Consider the following 27032-nt stretch of genomic DNA (forward strand, 5'->3'; position numbering starts at 1 on the left):
ACTCCCCCAACTAAAGTAGTTCTAAATGAAGACACAGAAGAACTGTTTCATGATTCAATAACTCACTTGTAGCAGTCACCATCTACTGCTGTAATGATCTAATCTGCCAAAAGAGTAACTGAAAAATCTCCTATATGTATTGCTTCTTTAAATATTCATATATGAATGATACATTTGAATAATTTTTGTATTAGAATTGTGTAAAATTAATTTTTGCATTTTTGTGATTTGGCTGATGAAATGATTGACTGCACTAAATAATAAAAACAAGAACATTGTGTTTAAATCTCCAATTACATGTACTTGGAAAGAAATATTAATCTATAGCTGGGGAGTCATACGATAAATAATTTCCTTCTTGTTAAGAAATTGGACGTTTTACTTGAGTGGGTTTCTTTTTCACAAGTTGCTGTTGTTACAGGACTAAACTACTGTCACAACCTGGAAACCCGTAGAAATCGGGTATCCTTTCTGTCAAGAACAAAGAATTATGTTTATATAGATGCAGAATATCTAGAGTTTGTATTCTATAGTTGTCTATCAAAAGATCCTGCACAGATCGGCAATGATACAGTGGTGCTAAACAGAGGGCTAAGATGCACATGAGCAAAGGAATCTCTATCCTGTTCGAGTGTGTGTGTGTGTGTGTGTGTTTTTCGTGAGAGACCTTGCAGGTTTCAAAGCATTGATACATTTATTATTCCATTAAACCTAGCTGAGGTCGGCGCACCTCATTAGACCGGGACTTTGAGCAGAGGCTCGCTGAAGAATTAATCTGCGGAGAGAGTCACGCCGAATTATTCCTTTTTCTATGCTTTGTATTTCATATGCCTCCTTCTCTTGCCTTTTAGCAGAAATACCAACAACACGAGCATCTCAGACTGATCCGATGCAGCTTGCCATGTATCCGTCTGTTTTTAATCAATCAGTCAGAGATCCTCTGTGGCGATACTAGAACATGACCTTTCCCCTGCTTTAAATGAATGCCTGAAAGGATTTGGAAACGTCTTGGAGGAATTGGGTGAGGGCACGTCCGTGAGAGCGTGTCTGAGTCACCGTCGCCTCTTTTCCGTTAATGAGCAGCCTCTGTGTCACTTCTCTCTGTGTTTGTGTGTACCTGTGTGTGCGAGTTAAGCAACATAAGCAAACAGAACCTAACCAGCCCTCATTCCAAAGAGAGTCTTTTGCAAACTCTAGTTTGTGGGCACCGGCTAATGGTTTTCTTGTGTTTGTTTACCCCTGTTTACCAAGAATCTGCGCCAGGGACTTTGGGGAAAAGCCTCGCAATGTCAGCAACTTGGCAATCACAGAAAGTCTAGGCAAAAAAGATTATTAAAACTGAGAAGAAGACGACAATTAACAAAAAGCAGAGATAAAAAAAGAGAATTGTGTAAGACTGAGCCAAGAAATTGGTGTTTGTTCTTTAAGAAAATGCAGAAAAAGGCCTTAAAGGAATATTTTGGGTTCAAGGCGAGTTAAGCTCAATTGGCAACATTCGTGGCATGAGGTGATGCACTTACAAGTGAAAAAGGGTCTTTTTCTGAATTTTACTGCGGAATTGTGAAGCCTTACTTATGAAAGTTCTTACGTTAATTCTTATAGTGTATATTATTTGATCTTTAAAGGTATTCTGATCATTTTATTTATTCACAAAAAAATTTATTCACATCTGTACAGTAGAATACAGGAGAAGATGGTTCAATACTATTCAACAGTTAAAAACAATGAAGCACAATTGTTTGTTTTTTTTGTATTATTTTTGCTTATTAGTATGGTTGAACTGGATCATTAAAGGTCAGCAGCAGAGACATTGGAATAAAATGGGATTAGATATTTGCGTTAACATATTGAAGGTTTGTCTAATTTTTGCATTTCATTAAGTAATTACATTGTTTTTATTAATTTCAATAAATACTAAATCTGTTTTCTGCGAGTGTGATGAATTAATTTGCATTTAGTACAGAACTACAGCATTCACACAGCACCTCTGCACTTCCGATTTCTACCAAACTGGGGACAGGAGTCTTGTCAGTAAATGAATGGATAAAAAAGAAAGTAGTTTTCTTGTAAATTAAAAAGTAATGCGTTACTTTACTAGTTCCTTAAAAGTAATCTTATTCAAAAGTAATCATAACTTGCGTTACTTGTAATGCGTAATCGTTACCTTCAACACTGTTACCAGAGAAGGTTAGTAAGATACTGTTTCACATTAAAAATAAACTGTATTTAAACATATTGTTAATGTTTTGTGGTTTTACTGTTTTACTGTGTTTTACGAATTAGTCACAGTTCACCACTATTTGTAAGTGTCTCTCCGCAGCCCAGATGTTGGCACTTTCTTTATAATAAAGGATAGAAGTTCACTTTTGAGGCTTTCAAGTGCCATCAATTAAGCTTAACTTGTACTAAACCTGGAACATTGCTTTAGCAGAGAGAAAGAATTTAACTGTGTTGCTTTCTGGAATGTACTGCCAGTACTATTCTGTAATTACCTACTAAATTTTTTTTTCTTAAACTAATTCTGATAAGTACTTCTGATTACGTGTTAATAAAAGTCTCAAAAAAACAGCTGTGCTTTTTTGGAGTTGTACAGGATAAAATCCCTCTGAGATAGAAAGAGGGCAATGGGGATTTCTTTTATCTTTACACCTTGTTGTGATCAGATTATCTTCCCCACTTCATGTGGAAATTGGTTACTGCTAGAAAGAGGTCACCTATTTATCACTTGATATTCTGGGGGCACAGCGATTTAATGCTCAAATCACACGCGCAAACATGCCCACAGAAGCGGGTCACGTATTCTGGTTAATCTTGATTATGTTCCATACTCATGATATGTATTTGTTTGCTGAGTGCAATCAGATTTGATTTTCACAGACTGCTTCTCATTTTCAGAAGGGCGTCAGTGATTAGGATTCCAGCGTGCACTTATCAGGTTTATAAGCAAGGCCTGAAAGGAGAGACCTGATTGGTAATGCATACTTGAGCAGTATGGGATCAAACAAAGTTATTAGGTGGAACAGCATCGCGCCCCAGCCTGTAAAGCCTGCAATTTGGAGATGGTGGAAGAGGAATATTTTCTCTGTCTATGACACGTGTGTCACTATCACTTCCTGTCATTATATGAGGTCTGTGGCATTATGAGATAATGATATTCTGGTTAAATTTTCTGAAGCTCTTATTTATATATTACTTTACTGGGTGGGAAAAGAGTAAAGTGTTAAGTTGGTTGAATAAAAAAGAACCATTTAAAAAAAATTGTGTTGCATGAAGTTAAAAATGCCCTGATATCTGAAGAAGAAAAATCCAAATAAAAGAATTAAATTTTTAAAAGTAATGTCTATAGTGGTGTGAGTCTCCACAAACATAATGGTATATTTTAAAAATAAGTGTAAATTCTTTTTGGAGATTTCTGATGAAAACTATTGATTTATTTTAAAGGTAATGAATCATGTGATTATTATTATTTTCATTAGCATTAATATTTTATTCTTAACAATAGTAACAATGGGCGGGGTACCATTTTGCACATAGTCTTGAAAATACAAGTTAAAACAAAAAAAAGTTATTGAGAGCTACTTCAGAGAAGCTCATTTAAGACGCACTGACCTGATACATTGTTGAAACTCGATTTGGTTTAATAGAGGAAAGGCATGCTTTGAATTAAAAGCGCTGGTCATTGGACTTGGGCTGAATTAACATAATGTTTTCACCAGAACTTAAAAGGATGGTTTAATTATGTTTTAATGAAACGTAAAGTTGTCTGTCTGTCTGATTGAAAGTGGCCAGATGCTCTAATCAGTCTCTTTTTTTTCCCCAATCAGAGAGCAGACAAAAATTCTTTTGGGGCAGACCTGCTGAGAGTCAGTATTCGGGTGTTAAACCCCTTGCAGCAAATATTAAATTCTCTATTTGCAATAAGTCTTTAAATGAAATATGTGTTCTTGTGGTAAGCCCTTGTGTGTGCGAATAATTCTATTACCTGTGTTCAAGACCTAAACCTAGAATTCCGGAGGACCTCATTAATGAGGGTTTTTAATAAGGATTAGGATGTCAGGGTTCCAGTGCCTTTCAGAAAACGCTTACCTACCACACAAACAAATCAAATTATTTCTTCGTTTGTTATTTTCTGTGGTGCAATAGCAGTGTGGAAGAGACAAAGTGCTCCTGTGGAGCTGGAATGATTTTTCTCTGTGAAGGGGGCGTTACCTCTCTGTCACAGCAGGCACAGGAAATGCGGAGGTAATGAACAGTGACAATGACATGCCATGTCGCCCAGCCCACAAACCAGATGCTAACAAGAAAAGTGGACAAAGTCAGAGATTGATAAGGTGGCAAAAGACTTGCAAAATATACGTGAAAACTTTCACATTCTAAAATTTACATTTAAACTTAAGGGAATAGTTTACCCCCAAAGATTTGCCCATTATTGACTCACCCTAATGATCTTCCAACGACACAAAAAAAGAGGTTATTTTAAATGCTCTACAATGACAGTTTATTGTGAACATGTTTGTCTTATGAGTCCAAAACAACAAAAAAGGCACCATGAGGTAGTCTATGGTATTCCAATACGGATCTTAATCTCCAATGAGCCAATAATTAGAGAACTGCTGCAAGCAGATCATTAGTTTAGTGGATTAAACTTGCGAATCAAATCAGTGAATCATCGAATCAACTTTAACTCACTGACTCGATGAACTAATCACGGCAGCTCTCAAGTCAGCAGCTTCCTTTTCCGCTCAAGAAGATTCTGGAACAACACAAGGGTGAACAAATTATTCTCTTCATTTTAACAACATTTTTGACAACTCTCCTCACCTTACCTATCATTCATTTCTTTAAAGAGACTGAAGAAGCATATTTACATAATATGGCATCTAATCTTATTATTCACAGATGGAATGCTTATTATTAGAGCGAAATTATGAGGTGTAAGCCAACATCAAGAATATAGCCTAGAGCAGAACATATCCCAAAATGTGATGAGAAGCAAAATGTAAACACAAGTAAACAGCTCTTTGGCAGGCAGACAAAGGCTTCTAGACAATTGTGAGAACACACAGCACATTTACAAATGAAAAATGGGTCACTGAGGCAAATTTATGGATGGAAAGCTCATTATAGCAAAATTGTGCTTGAAAAACTACCTCCCAAAGTGCTCTTTCTTGCAACCTTATAGATTTATTCTTGTCCTCTGCTGACAGTGATGCATATGTACCAAACGTTCTTGTAAACACACCAATATTTTCTTATTTATTCACCAGTGAGTTCCCAGAATAAAAAGTTATTTGTTAAACTTGTTATTGATTGGATTCTGAATTAATTTTCTTACAAGTAAGCCAAGTCAGAGATGTACAGAACATTCCATGCTCTCAATATGCTCTGCGCAAATATATATGACCCATGACACGCCTATTACCTCTCATATCCTATCACAAAAATTTTGTGGTGAATTACAGCTGGCACACAGACAGGTTATAGATTTTAGCCACTCCTGAGCTCCTTAAGCCTGCTTTTCCTCTTCCCCCAAAAGCCTGTCCTTGACACATGGAGCTTGGTGGAGATTGGTGACAAGCTTTTCACTTTAGTCTTAGCTGTAGCTGCGGCTCAGACGGGTTTAAGATGGCTGCCCTTTACTTCCAGTCCTGAGAGGTGCTGGAGAGTGAGACGGGGGGAAACTGGCACACCTCTGTGAGAGAGGACCTTAATCCATCACCAGCAAATCCAGCTAGTGTCCTAAATCTGCTAAATGGCCACTCACGAATTAGCTTGTGTCTTAGAGTTAGCATGACTAGTTTCATTTGTGTGTGTGTGTTTTTGGGGCACACAAGTGAGATCCTGTCCCTCTGAGCACACTCTCATCTTCAATTATTTTAGCTCAGTCATCCTGAATGCCGCTGACAGGATTAACATTGCTCAAGCAAATGTCAGAATCACAAATGTCGCTCACAAAGGCAACGTTGTCTTTATTTCATAAAACAATTTTAAAGCGCCAGAGAGCATTCGCTTAGTTGGCAGCGAGTCACGCGAAAAAACTATGCAGTTGGCCAGATGAACAGAAGCGTAGAAGTGCCAGACCAGCGATGGAAAATGTGGGGATTGTTTGATCAGGCAAAGATGCGAGAGCTGATGGCTGCCAAAATCCAGTGCCGAAGCGCTTGTGTTCCGTCACGCAAGAGGAAGCACAATGCCTCTGAGCGCCAGGTTTGTTAACGGTGCCTGAGAAATACTTTCCGTTCGACAGCCTTGCCTCGTTGCTACTTAAAATCGCGATTTTTATTATCATACACCTTGATGAATTGGCGAATAATCAGCTTCTTCAAAGATATGTTTGCTCAGTCTTCAGGCCTTCACAAGAGCTGCTAATTAATGCACCAGATGCTTAAAAGTGCTGCTTTGGCCTGTCTAATTGTCTAACATACCTCCCAGCCAAGCAAATAGGGAACACCTATAGTAAATTTCCAGGAAAAGTATAAAAAAAAAAAAAAAGACTCCAAACTCAGCTCAGACAGACGGGTTTCCCTGAGTGATCTTACATCTGCTTGTCTTACTCTGTACAGGCATTATCAGCCAAGCAGCAGCAGCATGATGAAAGAATACAAGCGTTTCCATGCTGTTAATATTCCTGACTGAACCGAGATGCATCTCGTCCAGCCCCAGGATATTTTCTGCATATTCTGCAGTGTCGCAAGCTGTGTAGTGGCGGGGGTGTTTAAGTTGAAACCATGTCCCCCGGACCTTTTGCTCCCTGCCACCCCAGGTTAGAGCATGTCACTTCTGTTCAAACGTGGCAGCGGTGGTTTGCCTCTGTGAATATCACCCAGCGGGGATGTGAAGACGTGAAAGAGGAGCTGTCACTAAATGAAGGCAAACTTTCTGAGGATACTTCAGGGAGACACACAGACCTAAAATGGCATGGTTCTTGTTGACAGGGTAAACATATGCCACACACTTCAAGATTAAACGATGGCTGCGGCAACTTTGAGCCCTTCAGCCTTAACAAGCTAAATATGATTAAATAACAACTCTGTTTGTGTCATCAACACCAGAAACAGGTTGACACTATAAATTAGCAGCCACCTGCGAATTCCTGGCCTTGTTAGTATTCTACGATGCCTAAAAGAGGTTAGAGTAATGTTAGCACATACTTTATACAACCTGTAATTTAATTGAAAGCTTTCTTAGGGATGCGTGGACTGCTTGAAGATATAGTTTCGTCTTTGTGAATTGAGAGAAAACAGCAAAAAACTATATTGACTGTAATTCCTTTATTCCAGTATCAAGTAAAGAGATGTCCGTCACACAGATAAGGTGGCTGCAGATAAAGCATTTGTTTTCGTCTTTAAAGAAAAAAAGATAAGAAGTGCATTTAATTAGGATTTCAATATGGTCAATACAGCCTACGGCACAAAAATTTCTATGAAATCTTGATTAGTGTCTTACGATAATAACCTAAATAACTAGTTTGAATCAAATGAAAATTTTGCTTTGTTCCTATGGGAAAATGTTAGCTCAGGAACAACTCGACTGTAATGAGTTGTCAATCAAATGCATTGATTTTTTTAGAGAGATGCACCTAAAACTCTGAATCCGTGGAGCAATTTTTCTTTGTAGGGCGTTAATGGACTGAGGCTTCTTAGCAACATTTACCATCTCATTGGCAACAATGCCCATCGTTCTTATTTTCACATGCCTTTCTATGGTTGCATCGAAAATCCAGTGGGCACGAAGCCCACAATCACGTCAAGTTACCATGGTGAACGTTACCACAGAGATGCAGAACCTATGCACATCTCATCAACACGTTGATTCCATCAGTGTCCACCTCTATCCTCCCCTGCAGGGGAATAGCAAATTAAATAAAATGGCATGATGAATACATCAAAGCGGCTTGATTAAAAGGAAAGGATTAACCAGAGTCTATATATAAAGACTGAGAGACTGAGGAATGATGGGAAAGACAATATCGCAATTTAACGGAATTACACTTATTGCCCTGACTGCAGAAGGGCCATGTAAATGATATTAAGGAGGATAAGCTTTTAAACACCTCTGAGACAGACTGCCGCTCTCACAGCTTCATTGGATTATCTCGCCATATCTGATGAAAAATGAGATATTCATGCTTTCATTGTAAAGAGACAGACACTGGCAGTTCAGTTTCTGTGTGCCTCTGCACATGTGCCCGTTTGCGTCATCATGTGGCATGTAAGTGAGATGATCCCTGTGAACATTTGCGCACTTTCACGCAGGATCGCACCGACACCTACCTGAATAATCCATCATCATTGACCTAAAAACAACCACAGAATGTGATGTGTGACAAAATGTCATTTAGTTCCCATTGACACCTGTGTGATTGCTAGTCTGACAGGAACAGATCAGTATTGTGTGAGCAATGGGAACAGAGCCCTGCTCTATTTACCCAACTGTGATCGCCCTTTTATCGGAGCCTCATGGAATAGCACCTGTGTGTGCGTGTCAGAGCTGTGAAGTCACATGTGAAGATGGCCATCGATGTCTCCAAATCATTTCTCTCCCTCTTCCACGTGACTCTTAGACGGTTGCTGATCCTCACGCTGGTGGATAGACTCCACACAAACTGTTTTGTGATATAACGCCGTGCTTCCTCTTATCTCTAACCAGTGCTCTGCCATGACAATACCGTCGTCAGGAGAACTCCCGGTTGAGTATTTGCGCTTCCGCAAGTAAAAGCTTAGGGGGACTTATCTACTCATGCGTGATTACCATTTTAATAGGTTTATTTTCAAGTTGAGCTTTTGTGGTTTAAAGAGCATGCGAAAAGTAGAAAAACCCTAAGATTAACAAAGCGTAGGGTAAATGTATGGCTGCTGAAAGAAGATATATTTTTCTTTACTGTCTTGTTTCTATACATGCAGTATTTCTTATGTGGGGTTTTATCCAACTATGGGCATTTTTCTTGTCCTGTTGAATGTCTGCAAACCCTTTTTAAACGCTTTCTAGACATTTATTGTGATTGAAATGGTGGCAGAAAAAATTTTAAAAAACACATCAAAAAACTCAATACACATATTTACCTATATAAATGAAAAATAGTATTAAATATGACTGTAGTTTAGTATTATTTTCATAGTTATGCATAAATACACACACTCATATATATATATATATATATATATATATATATATATATATATATATATATATATATATATATATATATATATATATATATATAATTACAATACAAACATTTCTCATTGTTTGGAGTAGTGGAAATTATTTCACTGTAGAAGAATCATGATATTTGAATTCATGGTTATTAAATATTATAACTGATTTGCACACAATAATGGATGTGGTTTATGTTTATTTCATTATTTGCTTAGATTATCATAATTTAATATGAAATAATGAATTTTTATGATGGATAGTTTCATAGTTTAATATTGCAAGTCTGAGTCTGGGACAAGGGTAAATCAATAAATGCCATACATAAATGACATTTTAATAGTACTTAAATAATGAATATTTCTAAGTTATTATGCAGTCTTCATTAAAAAATGTAGTTTGTTATCTGTTCATTCAAGCTGACGTGAACCCCTGAGACATTAACCTGAAAAAAAAAAAAACACTTGTTGAAGAGATAGCGAACTGGTCCTTGTTTGTGTACTGAATTTGATAAGCGAGGTTGTCTTGCAAACAAACATCCTGAATAGTGAAGCAGGCATCATTCAATGTCATTCGACAAATAAAATCATTCCGTTGCAATGCCCACTTTCCCTCTCCCGTTCCTCAAACCCAGACAGATACATATGAATATGAATTGGCCGTGTGATAATAGAGAAGCCAGGTTTTTCTTAAACAGCACTTTTTTTTTGACAGGGATGCTGGGTAAGGAACAATTGAACAGAGATTGTTTCCAATACTTGCCTTATTTTAGCCTCTATATAGAGGATGTCAGGATCAGATTGCACCTTATTTATGGAGGAAAGTTGTCACAGGATCCTGAGGAGGGATGACAATATCTTTTGTGCGAATGTGTGTTTGTACAGTATGTGGGTGTGTGAATGTGGGTAGTATATGCAGCACCCACATGCAAGCCACAAGCTCAGTCTGTTATGTGGGAGCTGTTTGACAGGAGAAAAAAGAATACCACCACGCACATCCCACTCGCAGACACGCTTTTCTGCACAAACAAGCTCACCTGTTTATTCCAACTTACCTCCACATACCTTCAAAAAGATGAAGTGTATTTTTTTGCGCCATCAGAATCACCAAGCGCTACTGCAAAATAACAACTGTTTTCAAAGAGGTTTCCCTCAAGAATCTTTATTAGTCAAGAAAGTGAGTGCCCCACCCTTTAACTCATTCCATTGGCTGAGTCGCTGTTGCTGTGCTGGTCGGAATTCTTTAACAAAGCAAGCAATGTTTTGATAGGGCCACAGAGAGACAGTGTTTACTCTTTTCAGGAAATCGCCCCACTAATGGCTTACTTTTAGTCATCTCTGCATATTAAGCTGAGACGAGAGTATTTTAACATTGAAAAAATTACACACTTCAGCTTTAATTAACAAGCTGGGCGGTAGTCAAATGCAAGTCCTGCTCATTGCCTTGGCCTCCTTCGGGAAGATATATCCTTTCTCTGCTTTTCTCTCTAGCTGTAATTTAACCAACGGGGCACGATCATTGATGCCAAGCAACGAGTCCTTGAATGATAATGAAAAGCCATGAAGCAGATGCAGAAATTCTAGTTTACAATGTTGTTTACTCTGTAGGCACCTCAAATGTCATAAACACATGCGCACACATTGATTTTCCTTTCCTTCGATACCAAGTAAGCGATGATGCATGAAATCATTTGTCGGTTTGTTTTCTCGGCATACGCCTAAAAGCTCAACTTTATTCTAACAAAAAAGGGGAGAAAGAAACAAACAGGCTGCCAACAGTCATGGCCGTCATTCTGCCGTCAACATCTGAGTGTTAACTAGACAGTGAGCTAGCAGCGCGAGGGAGCAGGAGATGAGACCGCACTTCACGCTCCTCACCTGTTTCCGTGACTGTAATTACAGTCTAACTATGTTTTCCCTCTTTTCAGTCATCTCTTGCTTGTTTCTTTCAGCAAACCTCATTCATGCTTCTCCAAGCCAGACACACAGACAAGACTGAGTCTAGGCATCTAGGCAGCTGTCACACATACACTGCAGACGAAGCCAGATGAAACAACATCAAGATCATTGTGCTAAGGGTTTATTTGATTCTTCTCAGCCTGTACGCTTGTTGTTTCCTTTTGTGAAGCGCCATTACCATGGTATGTCTCGTCAAAATTATGTTAGCGTTGCACAGGAGAGAAGTGATCGCAGAGGCAGATCTCAGGGTGGGCAATTTTCTGGTAAACATGTGCTGAATAAAAGCAGTGATGCTGCTGGTAAATGGAGATGAGTCTGTGTTTGCAGCAGTGTGTTGTATATGTAGGTGCGCATGGGAAAACTACAGTTAGGATAAGACTTCCAAAAAAAAAATGTAAAGAAAGGGTGAGAGAGATTAGATGTTGTCTGAAATGCATTAGCTGGAGGACAGCTGGTGTTCTGTGTGGTTCTTCTACACAGATTCAGAACACATCACTACTTTTGGAAAAAAGTCCCCTGTTTCGCATAGATCTCACAGTAAGCGTCTAGTCAAATGCCTTCGTCTTTTCCATATAGTCCCATAGCTCATTGGGGATGTGACATAAATGTCAAGACTGTGTTATCTGTGCGAGTGCAGGCACCACTGAGCTCTGGACGGACCCGCCCTGTTATCCCTATATTCCCTTCCTTCTTTCTTGTCCCTATCACCCCTCCCTCTTTTACTTCCTTGTCCTTTTCTGCATGAAGCTAATTCATAACATTTCTGGATATTCTGATTTCTAATGCTGAGTCAATCTCTCTGTGAAAATGACATAATGATGGATGGACACATGGACTTGGTATTATAAATGCCACATCTGTATTCCAAATGGGTCGGCAAGACATGTCAGGTAGTAACAGTGGTGCCCTGCAGTGTGACATGATCCTTCCAGAACTATTTTAAACATTTTTCTACTTCTGTATAATTAGATAATGATGTTTTTATGACTTTTAGTTGAGCAATTGCATTGAATGTTTGATCTCTAAAAATTTGTCACACCACAGGAAATACCATACTGTTTTTTTCTCCATATAATACAGTATACTGCATAATAGGTTCTGTATTTTTATATTTTTCTACATTTCCTTTATTTGTGTGTTTGTAAAGCTCATTTTTCAGTAGTTATTACTCTAGTTTTCAGTGTCAAGGTTATTAGATGGTTCGGATGATTACTAATGTGAAAACAGATGTCCTGCTTAACATTTTAATGAAACCATAATTTTGATCTACAGAAATTTCTGATGAATAACACTGCATTTATTGAAATGGAAATCTTTTGGAACATAAATGCCGTTACGGTCACTTTTGATCAATTTGTTTTTGATGTTCTAACTTTGTACAGAAAAATTCAAAAATCCTCTAGACTAAATTATTGATGACACCTGTACTGAAATGTTGAACATTGTTCTTCCTTTGCAGGTGTAAAGAGGGCTACCGTGGACTTCGCTGTGACCAGTTTGTCCCAAAGACAGACTCCATCTTATCAGACCCAAGTACGTATTTTTCACTATATTTTCTTCAAAGGAAAATATGAAGGAATCTTTTAATATCATGGAGTACATGGAAAAATGAATGTGGTTTGGATAAACACAAAGTTATTGAGTTATTTCCATTTCTACAAGCATGAACAAAACAAAACCCTTCGGCAACAAAATGTTTCATGATACAGCAAACCAAAGATGAGAGAACATAATTTACTTGTTGTTTACTTGCTTTCCAGTCTTAGTTTTAGAAGTTTTCTGTCTCTCTAGCATCAGGTGAGTGTCTTAGCCTCCAGGGCTGAGAGTTCTCTGCCGTTTTCTCAGAACCGGGTATTGCTTAAGTAGTTAATTATACCTCTCGCTCTAAGTGCTGAAATTGCCGTCACCCTACAATGCCACACTCTCATGAAAATCAGAAAGCATTTGCATATGCTATTTTCTCTATGGGAAAGCTGATCTCGAACTCTGCAAGAGAAGGATTTTGTTTATCATGACAGATATAGTGCGTATATTTTCCTGCGTTTCATTGTCCTGCTACACAATGTGATTGAAGAGTCTAACTAGGCTCAAAGTGGCTATGAAATGTTATCAAGTGACCATTTTTCAAGAAGAGTACATTTCCCCTGCCATTACGAAAGTCCCTGAATGAAAGTAATTGCTTTGCTAATTTTAGGTCGATGCTAAAGTCATTAGCAATTTCTGTGCTAGATGAGTGTCTCACAGGTTAAAAAAAGGACACAAGTAGCCAAAGGGAAGCTCATAGGCACTGTCAAAGAGAGATGTTTGCTTTTTCATAGGTTGGTTTCGGAGAGATTTGTGAAACCTCACAAAGCTTTGATTCATAAAACCTTCTTCCTGTGACTCAACTTTCCGAGAGCTATTATACCGATATGAAAGGAAGTCAGAGCCATGGAAGGAGAAAGCAGAGAAAAGAGCTGTCCAGCGCATCGATGAATCTGCAGCGAGGCTATTTCTCAGAATGGCTTGCGTAGTATGAATTGTCTAGCTTTTGGGGAGTGATCTTTTACAGTGAGTGAGACAGCAACCTAAACTCCCATTTAGTGCACTTTGAGTTGCTGACCCCACTGAGTGGCTGGAAATGGGATCTTTCTGTAGCCTTTCTGCCAAGGCCCACTTTGTGTCCCTGATGCTTCTCTTTCATATCCGATTTTCTCAATGAGAGCATTCAAATGCCTGCTATCCATCATGCCCTGAGATGGAGCCCTCATCTCTAGCAGTGCCATCATCTTCTTCATGGATACACCTACACAATCCTGCTGGTATTGCCTCCTCCACCCTCTTGTTGACATAGTTTAGCATTAAAGCAATTGTAGGCCAGTGATGTTGCAAATCTGCTAAATGTAGGTGAAGATTTCAGGATCTCTAGTTTTTGTTTTGGGGTTTTCATATCCATCTATACTACACTGATAAAGATGATCCAGTTAATCCAGATTATGCTTGAATTACAATCCATTCCTGCCATGAAAACAAACACAACAGGCTTTGCAGCGGCCCACATGAGGAGAAATGACAGTGCTCAATATTATGTTTTCAATGTATCTTTATTCCATGCTGTAGAGGCCATTGTTTGTTTTTCCCAATTCCTAGTTTGAGCTCGATGTGTATGGCCCAGTGCATCTTTATTCACTTAACCCACCAAATGAGCCACAAATCACCCCTGGGGCGGCTTGGCTTTATCTGCCACCTAGTCTTTTGTCCCCCGAGCTTTTCACAATCTATCTCTGCTCAACACACTAGCGCAAATCATCTGTCGACTGTCGTTTTTGTCTCCATATCGACTACCACATAAGAGATGCTGCAAAGAGCCTTGCTTATGCTTGGCCCCTGCCTCCTCCCAGCTCCCTGGCATAAGAAAACACTGCGGGTCAGTGTCTGCAAAAACCCCACTGCTTAATATGAGGAATTTTCCCTGCACTGTGTGAGAGGAGGTGTTAGAACAGTAGTTCTATCAGTAAATGAAACCATTTTCTCACCTTCATGTTGTTCTAATGCTGTATGAATTTTTTCTTTCACAGAACACAGAGGGAGAAAATTAGTTTTATGCTCTTTTGGGGACTGATGTTTTTCGAGCTGTAAAAGCCATGCATAAAAGTATCATTAAAAGTGGTCCATAGTATCATGGACTGTATTTCAATTATTTTTAAAGCCAAATTATAGCTTTTTGCAAAGTAATATAAGTATTCATGAACAAATCATTGTTTAAATTATATCTTTTTCTGATTTGTTTTCAAAAAATGATCTAAATGATTTGTTCACATATTTGATTCTCATGTTCTGACTTAACAATCCAGTTGTAGAGGTTAAAAATCTCACCAGAAGAGACAATTTCATCAGTAGTATTGTCTGACTCTTAAATCTACTCTTTTAGATTAAATCTGTTAAATGATTTGCTTAACAAATCATGAATTTTACAAGTTCTCACTCAGTCTGGTGTAGTGATTAAAAGCTCACAGGAGAGGAAATGTTCAATGTGTTGTTGTTTTTTTTTTTTGCAAAAAAGCTATTGTATGCCTTTAGAAGACATGAAATATAGCGTACCAGTCATATGAACCACTATTATGAACACTTTTGAAAGTTTTAAATCTTTTATTGCAATTGGACAAACAATAGTGACCAGCAAAGTCTTCAGAAACAATTTTTTCGTGAGGAAGTGATAACAGAATATTAATTTTGTGTGGAAGGAGTTTGGTTAGTGAAGCAGTTTTCCAAGCTGTGGATAAACCGGGGGTTCAGCCGGTGACTCAAGGGAGACGGATTTCATGACTGGCTTGCTCAAGGGACAGCGGCCCCTCTCATTTAGGTATTTATCTCTCGAGCATTAGGCTATGTAAGTAAGCCGCACAAAGGAGCTTTCGCCTATTGCTCCAACTAACGGAAGGATTAAGGATTTGATTCATTTTGTAGTTCTTCCACTCAGTCTCTGAGCGACTGACGTTGATGCACTGCTCTGGATCCCATCTCTCTTCCAAGGCGTAAATGTCTCCCAAGGGTGACGGGACAACGGATGGAAGGCTGTGGTTTATGGGAGCAGTACATCAGGACCTTGCTGCCAGGATTCGAGGAATGCATGCATATCCGTGCTTAATGACTTTGTGTGTGTGGCTCATGACAGCACAGCGATTATGACTGGATGAATGTGGCAGTTATTGTGGGCAATCAGAGGCAGCCGCAGCATGAATGGGCCAAGCTATGCTGGCAGTAGGGATACGACAGAACCGCTGGATCCTCGCCTGGGCCTTTTGTCTCACAGAGCCGTGTTGTGTTTTTAAAAAATCTCACCCGATCCTACAAAACACTGCGAATTCAAAAGGCCCAGAGGAGAGACAGTGTGTTAAAATCTCGGGTAGGAGTATTACCAACAATTCTGCTTACATTAGCATTTAAAACAACCTTTAAGCGATTCCTCATACTTCATTGTGCCTGCGCTATGGTGCAGCTGCCAGTAAACAAGGGCTCAGTCCTTATTCGCCACGAATTTAAATCATAAGCAGGAATTGGCAAAACTACCGTTCCCTGCATTCTCATTAGGAACTGCTGCACGACCTCTTCGAGAGGGAAAAAAATAGACATTTCGGCTCATTATTTTCCCACAGATCACGTTTAAATTGCCGCATGAATATATGCAAAAAGGTGTCGTTGAAAAATTGAGGCTACTATGTGGCGATTCATCATTTGACAGAAGGTTTTCTGTCACCGTGTTTGATTTCTGTTTTTCCCCCTCTAAGTATGTCCACTAAAATAATCTTTCTCGGGCAAGCCGCAGTCTATTTAAAAACCTTAGACCACCTCTGTCAGAAAAGCAATTAAGTGTGAGGGTTTCATTTTAATTTAAATGAGATTATATTACAGTGGCGTGAAAAGGGGACTATTCAAATGAAAAGAGCATGAGTGTTCTTCTTTATCAGCACCAGCAGTTCTGAGGCTTCAGTGGGATAGAGGAGAGAGAGGGAGTGTCTGCATTTAGAAAGGCGATTTGCTTGTGCCGTGCTCTGCTGGAGAACACTCCCTTAAAGAGGAGGCATATTGGTTGAAGTCTTCGGATGAATTAATAAAAGTTTGCAACTACAAAAGACAATTATAAGCATCTCCTGGGCATTACAGTTGACAGAGGCATTTCTAAAGACTGCCTTTGACAAAATCCAGCTTCTCTAGGGAGCCTATTTTATCTACAGGCAACTAACAGGCATTTTATGTGCTTTCGATTATAAACTGCTTCACCCTCTTCAATATGTTTTTGCTCGTATCTTGGGTAATCAAGAGAAAGCTATTTTTGTTGCCGGGCGATGCCACTATAGAATCTTTTTCTTTTCGAACAATGAGCAGTTTTAGTTGACACAAAACTCGCTTGCTTTTTTTGTTCACGGTTATTATCGGGTGATTTAATATGTCTTTGTTTGTGGAAATCTGTATGATAACATCAGTCTCCTTGTTTCTGTCTTTTTCTCCATCTGTTTAACCACTTTTCTCTTTGTTATTACTCCCTGAAGCAGCAGATGAGCTGGGCATTGAGTTTATGGGTAAGGAAATGTATTTTTTTATTATTTCTTTAACCCATCTTATTTTCTACCTCATTAACATGTGCACAGAAGTTCTCTGTACTCTCTCTTATATTATAAAGTTTGTAATTAGTACGCTTTTTTCTCTCATGCTCATCCAGGTTGTATTTATTTGACGGAAATACAGGAAAAAAAACAAATATTGCTGAAGTACTGTTTCAATTTGTAATATTGCTTTCCTATATTAATATACTTTTAAATACCAGTTAGTTATTTTTACTGACCCCAAGCTTTTGAATAGTAGTATATATTGTTATTATCAACATTTTCACAGGTCCCAAAAATTAAGCAGCACAACTGTTTCCAACATTGATTATGAATCAGCATATAAGAATATTTTCTGAAAGGATAATGTGACACTCAGTACTGGAATTATGATGCTAAAAATTCAGCTTTGTCTAATAGGAATAAATTATATTTTTAATAGACACAGCCTTGATAAGCATACATAACTTCTTTAAAAAACATTAATGACAGTGTATATATAATTTGTCATTTATTTTTAAACATTTTCACTGTTCATGATTCATGTCATTTTCAATTTTATAACCACATTTCAATTTAGACTTTAGAAACTAAAATGCATTTGTCACACATAGAACCTTTTAAATGGTTAAAAAGTATTTAAGATAGATTTTTCTCTCATAAATTTCTGTACATGTAAACCTAGTATCTTGATGTTCGAAAAACAAACACCCACAGACTTCTCCTCATTCTTGACCAGCATTAATGTATACAAACACACATGATGCTCTCTGTTCCTCACAGAAGCGTAATGTTCTTGAGTTTCCATGGAAACAGAGCAAAAGAAATGTATTGTAAAGGCACGGGGCAGCATCTGTATGGGCGATGCGGTCTATGCGGCTTGTGTGCGTACATGCGTGTCTGCTTGCACTCGTCTGCGCATGATGCTATGTATGTCGCTGTTAATTACTGCAAAGCCCAGAGGTGTGCACCTTGCTGAGGTGGCATGTTGCATAGCAAGTCTCTGGGGACGAGAAATATCACACAGCCCTGGGCTAAATAGATGCCTTTACCCTGACAAACCACAGACTTAAAGCAGTGTCAACAAACAGGAGCCCAAAAACTGCTGTGAAAATGGATTTTCCACAGGCTTTCTCCCTTTCTGTACCCGCACACCCTGCCCCGCCGTCCTCTCTCATGTGCCTGACAACTGAAAGCATTTCTTTAAGTGAACGAGTGAATCCTGTGAAGTTTTCCATTAGTCGTGCTTCACACACTCGCCTCAAGATTTCCTCAAAAACTGTCAGAGAAGGAGAGATAGTTAAAGTGGAACTGATATGCATTTCTGCTTCTCGGAAATGACTGCCTCAGTGATTTTAATCTGGATGGTGAGCGAGTCCAGTTGTGGCCATTACGGAGCGTTTTCCATGAGAAAGAGAGACGAGGGGAGGGGGGGTGTTGAGTGCACGTGTGCATGAATGGTCAGCTCTGTGCGTTTGTGGCATGAGAGAGTGTTTCAGTCACGGGTCTGTGTTTGTGAGGGAGTCTAGCCATCTGCTCTCGGAGACCTTCCACCAAACCAGAGCTCAGTGTCCTGCGAGGACTGGTCTTTTGGTCCCTGCTGTGCCGCTAGCTGTTCTTGGTTTTCCACAGACACATGATGCCGGACCGTTTTGGATGAGCACAAAGACAGATCCATAGGTTATTTACTGATTCTGGTGTAGTACAAATAGCTTTGAAGAACAAAGTTCAGACATGCATTCCTTTGAACACCTTTACAATCAATTGAACAGCAGGATATGAGTCACAAAGCAAATCTCAGCATCTACGTTCTGACATCTAGTGGAACTCCTCTTAGATAAGTAATAATGATCATTTAGATATTAACTGAGAAAGCTTTATATATTCCAGTTAATAATTATTTGTAACCAGAAAAGCTAAGTTTGATTGAGACAAAATGCTAACAGAAGAATGCTCAATTTCCTGCATGTTATTTTTATTTTTAACTTCCTGTCATTCATATTCAAATTTCAGTTCAGTTTAGTAATGCTTGTGTAGTGCTCGTGATGATGGAAAACATGGACAGAAGCACTGAATAAAAACTGAATTTGCTGTATGATATGAAATGTTGCCGAATTTGATACAGCAAAAGTAGGACAGTACACTTAAATCAAAACATGATTATAGACCAGTGTCTGTGAATATTATTAGTCACAAAAACACTATTTAAATATGAATGTTCCGCACATCTCTGTATGAATGGCACAGAAACTGTGACAGAAGTATTATTTAATATAATGAAAGTATTACTATTAATAATACAATTATTATTAATACATTATTTTATAAAAATATTTACCAGAAAAAATGAGGGAATTTATTTAGCAGAAAAATTCTAATACAGAACAGTATTTCTGGAAAAAAAATTAAATTTGTATTTTTTCTGAAGTCATTTAATGAGAAATGCTTTTGATTATAAATATTTAAAGAAATCATTGAAATGGAATCCAGAAAATTAATGGAGTTTTAATCTTTTTTTATTTTTAATAAATTGCTGTTTAACATAGTAAGTTTCATGATTTTAATTAATAAGACATGCTTAAAAATAGAAAAATAAAATATTTCGAAAAATTTAATGGATGTCATAGGACCCTACTGGTGGTCTATCAACCGGTCATTAGGTCGATTCTTTCTTTAAGCGCATTTCAAGCCTGCCTGACCTCCGACACATATGAATATCTAGCTGACAGCTCCCTGCATGTTTCTCTGCTTTCTGTCCCTGGTCATTAAATCAAATGTGATTGTGTGCACATGCTTGCATTCTAGTTAAATGAAAGAACTAGCTGATTAGTTTTAGGACGGTCGCTTTCCAATCATCTTTTAAAATTCATATTCTCTTGCACAGGGAATATTTCCATTATTGTGACAGAACTTTTTTAAAACCTCTAAGAGCCAATTAGCTACACAGGATTCTTTTGTTCAATCAAGATTGGCATAATGATGACTGTGAATGAAGTCTGAAGATGAGTGTGTGCTGTCTTGTCTGTCTTTTCAGAGAGTGCGGAAACCTATCAGAGACAGATATTGTCCATCTTCAGCATAGCCATGGGGATCAGCCTGCTGGGAGTGGCTTGCATGGCTCTTTACTGCAAAAACAAGTGAGTCCAAATCATCATTGGATGCTGGAATGGCATTGTTTCAACATAATTCTCAGTGTATTTGTTTTTGAAGGTAATATAAATAATAAAATATAAAAAGACAATTAAACATTTACATGTATTTACACTGCAATTTGTATATACAATGGCTTATGCCTCTTGAAATTCTTAAAAAGAAAACATCGTTTAGTAGTTTGGCATAATCTTTTATTATTTCTTAGAGGATAAATATTTTAACAAAACTTCTTCACTGCTTATTAATATTTAAAAAGTTGTTGTCTGTAAAATCAGTCACGTGTCAAGATCTCATGAAATAATTAATCGTTTTAACATTTTCGTGACACGGTAAGGTTAGGTTGTAAAATACCATGATGCAACTCCCAAAAAACATAATCCTCTGCTTCCACAAACAAGGCTTAAGCCTAAAATGCAAGTCTGGACTGTTTTAACTGAAATAAACTTGCACAGACTTTTCCTAAAATAAGTCAGTTCTGTTGTTTTGTCTCAAGATGCATACCAGTAGTGTTTTTACCTAAAGCAAATTTATAAAAGTAAATGAAATGTCTAACTGTTTTTGATTTGTTTTGCTTTTTAATTAATAATTTATTATATTTGTTGTAAGAAAAAAACACAATGTTTTTTGAAACCTAAGGAATCGATTTTGAAAGAATTTAGCTTTTTCTTCTCAATACAGGAAATAAAATGTTGTGGTTTAAAAATATTTGCAGGAGACAAAGAGAGAAGAATCGAGCCCACCTGACCGGGAAAGTGCAACTTGAGGGACAGTACTATCAACGCCTCGGGCCTCATGTCTAAATCCAGCCCCGACTCGAGAGCGCCCTCCAGCTTCAGAAGGTGACGACTCGCTGCTGTTTGTTTATGTCCCAGAGAGCAAATCTGCGCTTGTGCTGACAATGCACATAATGATCGCTTGTCCAAAAACTGTGAATACCAAATATATACGTGTACAGTCGGAAATCAAGCCACCTACATGTGCTGTTAGCTTGGGATTCAAATCAAGTCCCCTGTGCATAACAGTCACCAGTAATGAATACAATTGGCCAGCAGGCAGTTGGGGAATGATGCCCTCCATGGCTTTACTGCTTTCCCACCTGCTCTGAAGATCCCTCAAGCTGACAGAAATAACACTGCATGCAGCTCGGGGAGTAAACACTGCATCTATCTGATGCAACAGTCAAAGACAAGCAGCCACCTAGCTGATGAAGAACTGGATGAATAGAGTTACATTATCAAACTGGAAGATCAATCTCTCTCTGCTGCCACTTGGCGGTTCATTCTCATCCCGTACACAAATGTTGGCGCTCACGTTCCCATGTGTGCCATCAGCTCCAATGAGTGAGGAACCCGAGCTTAAATTATTCCCAACGGTTTACATTTACATTTCCCTGCGCAAGTCATCTATATGAAAATGCACATAGCGTAAATGACACTGGGTGCAGCATATCAGATGAGTGTCACTCTTGCTAATCCAAGCATGCACAGCAAACCTTTAATTGGACCGCTTATATAATCGTCACGAAATCTGCTGAGCCAGTAGCAGACGACTATAAAAGTAATTTAAGAAGAGGCTGAGAGGGAGCTCAATCTTTTGTACAGATTTTGCATGTTTCACCCCTCCTTCAAAAGTTTTTTTACAATTACAGTAGCTGTTCTGGTTCTCTTCCTCTGAGTTTTCTCACCCTGCCAAGGCGATGAAAGGGTGGTCAGAAATCATCAATTTTCTTGTTGGAGAGAAGAACAATGCTAACAGGTCCCCAAGGAAGCAGCAGTGTTAGAAGGACATGCTTTTTTCAGCTGTAAGGCCCCAAACTAGTTTAAAGTCAAACTCAATCGTTTTAATGATGTTCCACAAGACAGGCAGAGGAGGGAGATTTCACTAACTGGAATAACTGCATTATCGACTGTCTTTTTCCAGCTCAGCGACACTGAGAGAGGGCTCAGGATACTTATTGCAGGCTGCTCTCGGTTGTTGTAAGATAATGGCTTTAATTTTAAGAGGGGACTGAAAAAAAATAGTTTAGGAATTCATTAATGTAATCTTGTCTGAGATTAATTCCTGACTGGGAAGTCGAAAGGAAGAATAATCAGGAGTGCGCCTCGCAATCTGCAGTTTAAATGTAAAGTCTAATTAAAATGGCTTTCCCTCACTGAGGGCCTGTATATCACAGACTGAACATCTCCATACGGCCTCTCTTCAGAGTTCACGATCCTCCGTTTTATCTTTAGCCTGTGTGTGTGTTCTTACATTTATCTGTTTGTACAAGTGTGGAGAAGTGAAATGAGATGCCGTGCAACACTAAGAAAGCATGCATGTTATTTACAGCTGGTTGTGTCACACCACTTTACATGAAATAGCTTGCAACAGCGATGTATGTAATACAGAGGAAGCATCTCTAATTTCTAAACAAGAGTTGTCATTTTGTTAGTGTGTGTTATAAGTGAGTGGCAATCCGGCGCTGAAATTAGATTTTACAATGATTTTGCTGAGTGGTTGTTGCGGTTGTCATCACTGGAGAAAGCGACAGTGTTCACATAACTCCCAGATGCACACAGCTCTATCCGTTCTAGTTAAGTCACGAAACAAAATCAAACAAATGTTTTCCCATTACTATTCAAAAGTGAAAGGAAGTGTGAATATTTTTATTCAGCGAGGAAGCATTAAATTGATCAAAAGTGACAGTGAAGACATTAATAATGGTACAAAAGATTTATATTTCAAGTCAATTCTTTTCCTTTGAGCTTTCTTTTCAGCAAAGAATCTTAAATAAAAGTATGTATCAGGTTTCCACAAAAATATTAAGTAGCTAGCATAACTGTTTTCAACCATAATGATAATAAGAAAAGTTTCTTGAGCACGGAGTAAATAACACTTAACATGCATTTAAAATTTTGTACATAAATGCACTTTCTGTGAGAAAAGCGTTTAAAAAGCATTCTTTTAAAAGCGTTACAAAAATTGTTCCAGCCCCAGACTTATGAGTGGCTGCAATTTTGATTGTAGCTGAAAAAAAGTTAAATAAGGGGGAAAAAAAAATCACTGACCTGCAAAATCATGACCCGACAGTAGCAGATATAGGAATGAAGTTGTCAAATTAAATATCACACATTTACAAATGTCACAGAATTATTCAGGCGTGTGAACTTGGTTATAAAGACTTAAGATTTCTTCCTCAACCCAGTGATATCTTAACAAACCAGTGTGCTACTAAAATTGTTTTTGAAACGATTCCAGGGACATGTGCTAATATTATGCTCACATTTTTGCATATCTAATTAATACTAATTAATATTCATTAGCAGAGCTGCTACCATTTCACAATTTCAAAAACTTTTCACACATTAGCACGTGTTTGAAAATGACTTGAGTCATATGCATGCATAGAAATTATAATCATTGAGGTCATCGCTATATAGTTTGGTTTGTCTGCAATATCTTTTATTTCCTGTTCGTCTCTACAGAGCAGAAGAGCCCATGGTTTCTCCTCTCCGCAGGCGGCCAGTATCGTTCTCCTTGTGCTCTCAAAGTTTCTCTACCAAATCATAATCGCAGTCTCTCCATGGGAAGCGCTGCAGGTACTTTCCCAGGCTTCACATCTATTGTAAAACTTCTGACATTCTATCCCTCTCCACAGAAGTGAAAGCAGCGGAAGAAGAAATTTAATCAGCTCTCAATATGGCACCATATGTTAACGTCAAAATGAACCACTTGAAAGAATTATAATAATTGTAATTGGTAGCAACCATGACAATTTACATTTCCTAATGGTGAAATCAGTTTTTCACAATAGCTATTTACAATGTATTAATTGAATTAATTATCATCAACTTTAGTTTGAACCTAAGGCTGTTTCATATGAAATATCTACCATCTTTGTCTCTCACTTAGAAAGCTTTTATCTGTTTCTACAGAAGCTGCTCTTTCTCCTCAAGCCCTGCCCTAAAACACAAGGTAACCAATTATCGAGCTGTCTCAAAGTGGACCCCGCCCATCTCTAGACAGGCCATCATCTCAGTGGAGGATCTCGAGATTCTCTTCATTCCTATAAACATCTCAGGAAGTGGAGGTGAATGAGAGTGATGCCACAGTCCTTGAGAAGGTGAGCAATAAAATGCTAAATACATCCAATAAACAATACAATGATAGCAATAATTTGTCTTTTCAGACACTTTTAATCAAAACTGACAGATTTCAACTTTCAACACCTTTTTATATCACTTTAGCATTTATAAAGAATTATGAAATAACTATTATTTCAATTATTTTTATATCACTTAATAACAAGTGCATTTAGCAAATGATGATAATATATATCATTATTTGAAATGTGGTGGAAATGACACTTGTTGGATCAGAAAAATGATTCAAGGAAAATTGACTATTCTCTTGTGATGCAAAAGTTTTGGGTTTGTTTTCTCATTTTTTACAAGGAAATTAATATCTTTATTAGAATGAGGTCATCTGACACTGGTAGAGGAAGGCTATGTTAAGACCATAACTGCATAATTATTCTGTACAGAGCTGGTCTAGAAACAGACCAGAATGAGATTTAAATGAGAGTTGAATGAGATTTCAGAAACAATATAGTCAGATGAGTGAAGCTGAATTTCATTGACAGGGCCCATGGCAGAGAATAATGTCCTTCAGTTAAGCTAGAGGTGTATGTGTGCAAGTAGCTCTTGCTCCTGAATTTCAAGCAATGTTCTCATTACCATGCCAACAGTCCAGCTTCACAGTGACTTGTAAACTCCACTTTCTGCCAAACTCTCTCTATTTGACCTATTTCCATAATTTACATTCTTAAACAGTGCAGCTTTGAGCTTGGAGACTCATTTAAAGCCTGTGATCAAGCACATCACGTACTAACACGCAGCAGAAAAGGGTTTTCTTTTTCCCAGGTATTAATCGGCAGCAGGGCTCTCTGTGATTTTTTTTTTTTTGGCTGCTGTTGTTTTTGTTTTTTTGGTAAAGTCTAAAAGGGTTAGCTTGATTTTTACTTAATTAATTGAAGCTCATGTCTGAAAGCATAAGCAATGGGAGTTACCCACTATAGGGGAGTCCAGCTATTGTTATTATTGTTCACGATTAATTAAATGTTGATAAGCCGCTCTCAACCTTTCTCAGGCCTGTCTTGGCCAGCCCAGAAGCAGACAGACTGGGGCTGGAACTGACCTATTTCTAGACCAACAGCTTTAAAACACTAACACCATCCCAGAACCTCTCTCTTGTTTGCCATGGGAACTCCTCCAGTCTAATGGAGTAAAAGAAATTGAGGAGAGGGGAAAGAAAGAGAGAGATGGGCATGGTACTTACTTGCTCCTCAGCCATGACTGCTTAGGACCCCCACAGAATGTTGTCAGTTTTGCATGAAAAAAAACCGCTGCAAGACACATATTTACCTGTCATGAGATGAAATATAGATTTGAAACTGCGTATTGCCATCGGTGCAGTTATATTTAGATATTATTTTGATTTTGCTGCGATCTGCGGATTAACCTGAAGCTAGAGTACACTTTTAATACCCATGCACATTTGTGTTATAGGGCTCAATTATTTATAAGCTATTATTTAGCGCTGATCTTTGATGTGAACCAATAACTCCAATTGAATTAGATGAACTGGGGTTTTCAAGGCTTTGTAGAAGGCATAGCATTTTGTGTGTCTGATGCTTTTTTTATTTTACCAGAAGCAAAATGATTTGAATTGCTCACCTTCCAAAGCTGTGTTAATGTCATATTGTCAGAGATTAGATAAAGGGTGATAACTGCAAGGCTGATTTGAACCTCAACATTAAGAGGAAACACAGCATTTCCTATGATTCACCATCTGATAAGCCCTAGGCTAACCAGTTGGTGTTAAGCTGCAGATCTGAGTGCTACCCTCCCTGCATATTCCAGCAAAATACAAAGAGTTTTTAGGTTTGTCACCACAGGGTATGCTGGATTGGAAATACTTGAGTGCTCCTGCGAGATCCAAAGCCAGAGCTAAATGAAGCGTGAAGCGATCTTCATAAGCTCATGATTCTGGAGTAAGACATATTTTTACACAAACTTTACTCAAGGTGAAACCCAAATCATGGGCTGGCGATAAAACAATAATTATGCACAACAAAAATTTGCTCAATACAAAGCAGTATTCAAAGGGTTTCAGTCAATCATTTCATATAAATGTTTCAAAAAGATAAAATAATCATCAAAAAGAAATATTCAAAGCACTACTCATTTAAACTGTACCACACAGACTGTTTTTCTTCAAATCCACTAGATTGGATCCACTAAAGCCTCAAAAATCAAGGATATTCATGCAAATTGTATTGTACCATAGTATAGTGTAATGTAATGTTATGTTACAAATCTTATGTATGTTACATGGTTCAGTTTTATCCCCAACTAATTAATCTGAAGGAAACTTGATATATATTTGAGAGGTTATCATGTTTGGCCATATCCTCGCTGGCCTGCTTAAATCTATAACTGATTCATCAGAGAGACTGAGCGAGCTCAGCTTTAGCATTTATGCTACCACTGCAGGCTCACTGGCCAAGCTGCAGATTATAAATATTCACATTTGGGAGGATTCAAATTTTCAACTTCCTCCAAATAGACACGATCACTGCTGTGATTGTTTTTGTTCTTAAATTGTTTTTGTCATTCTCAGTGGCCAAGCGATTTCTTTCGCG

General features: G+C 38.1%; 1 pseudogene; it reads left to right on the plus strand.

Annotated features, from left to right (window-relative positions):
- LOC122355805 overlaps positions 1–25535 on the plus strand; it is a 119841-nt pseudogene extending 94306 nt beyond the window's left edge.
- Positions 25536–27032: the final 1497 nt, after the last annotated feature.

This window comes from Puntigrus tetrazona, chromosome 12 (genome assembly GCF_018831695.1).
Source record: "Puntigrus tetrazona isolate hp1 chromosome 12, ASM1883169v1, whole genome shotgun sequence".
Classification (NCBI taxonomy): Eukaryota; Metazoa; Chordata; class Actinopteri; order Cypriniformes; family Cyprinidae; genus Puntigrus; species Puntigrus tetrazona.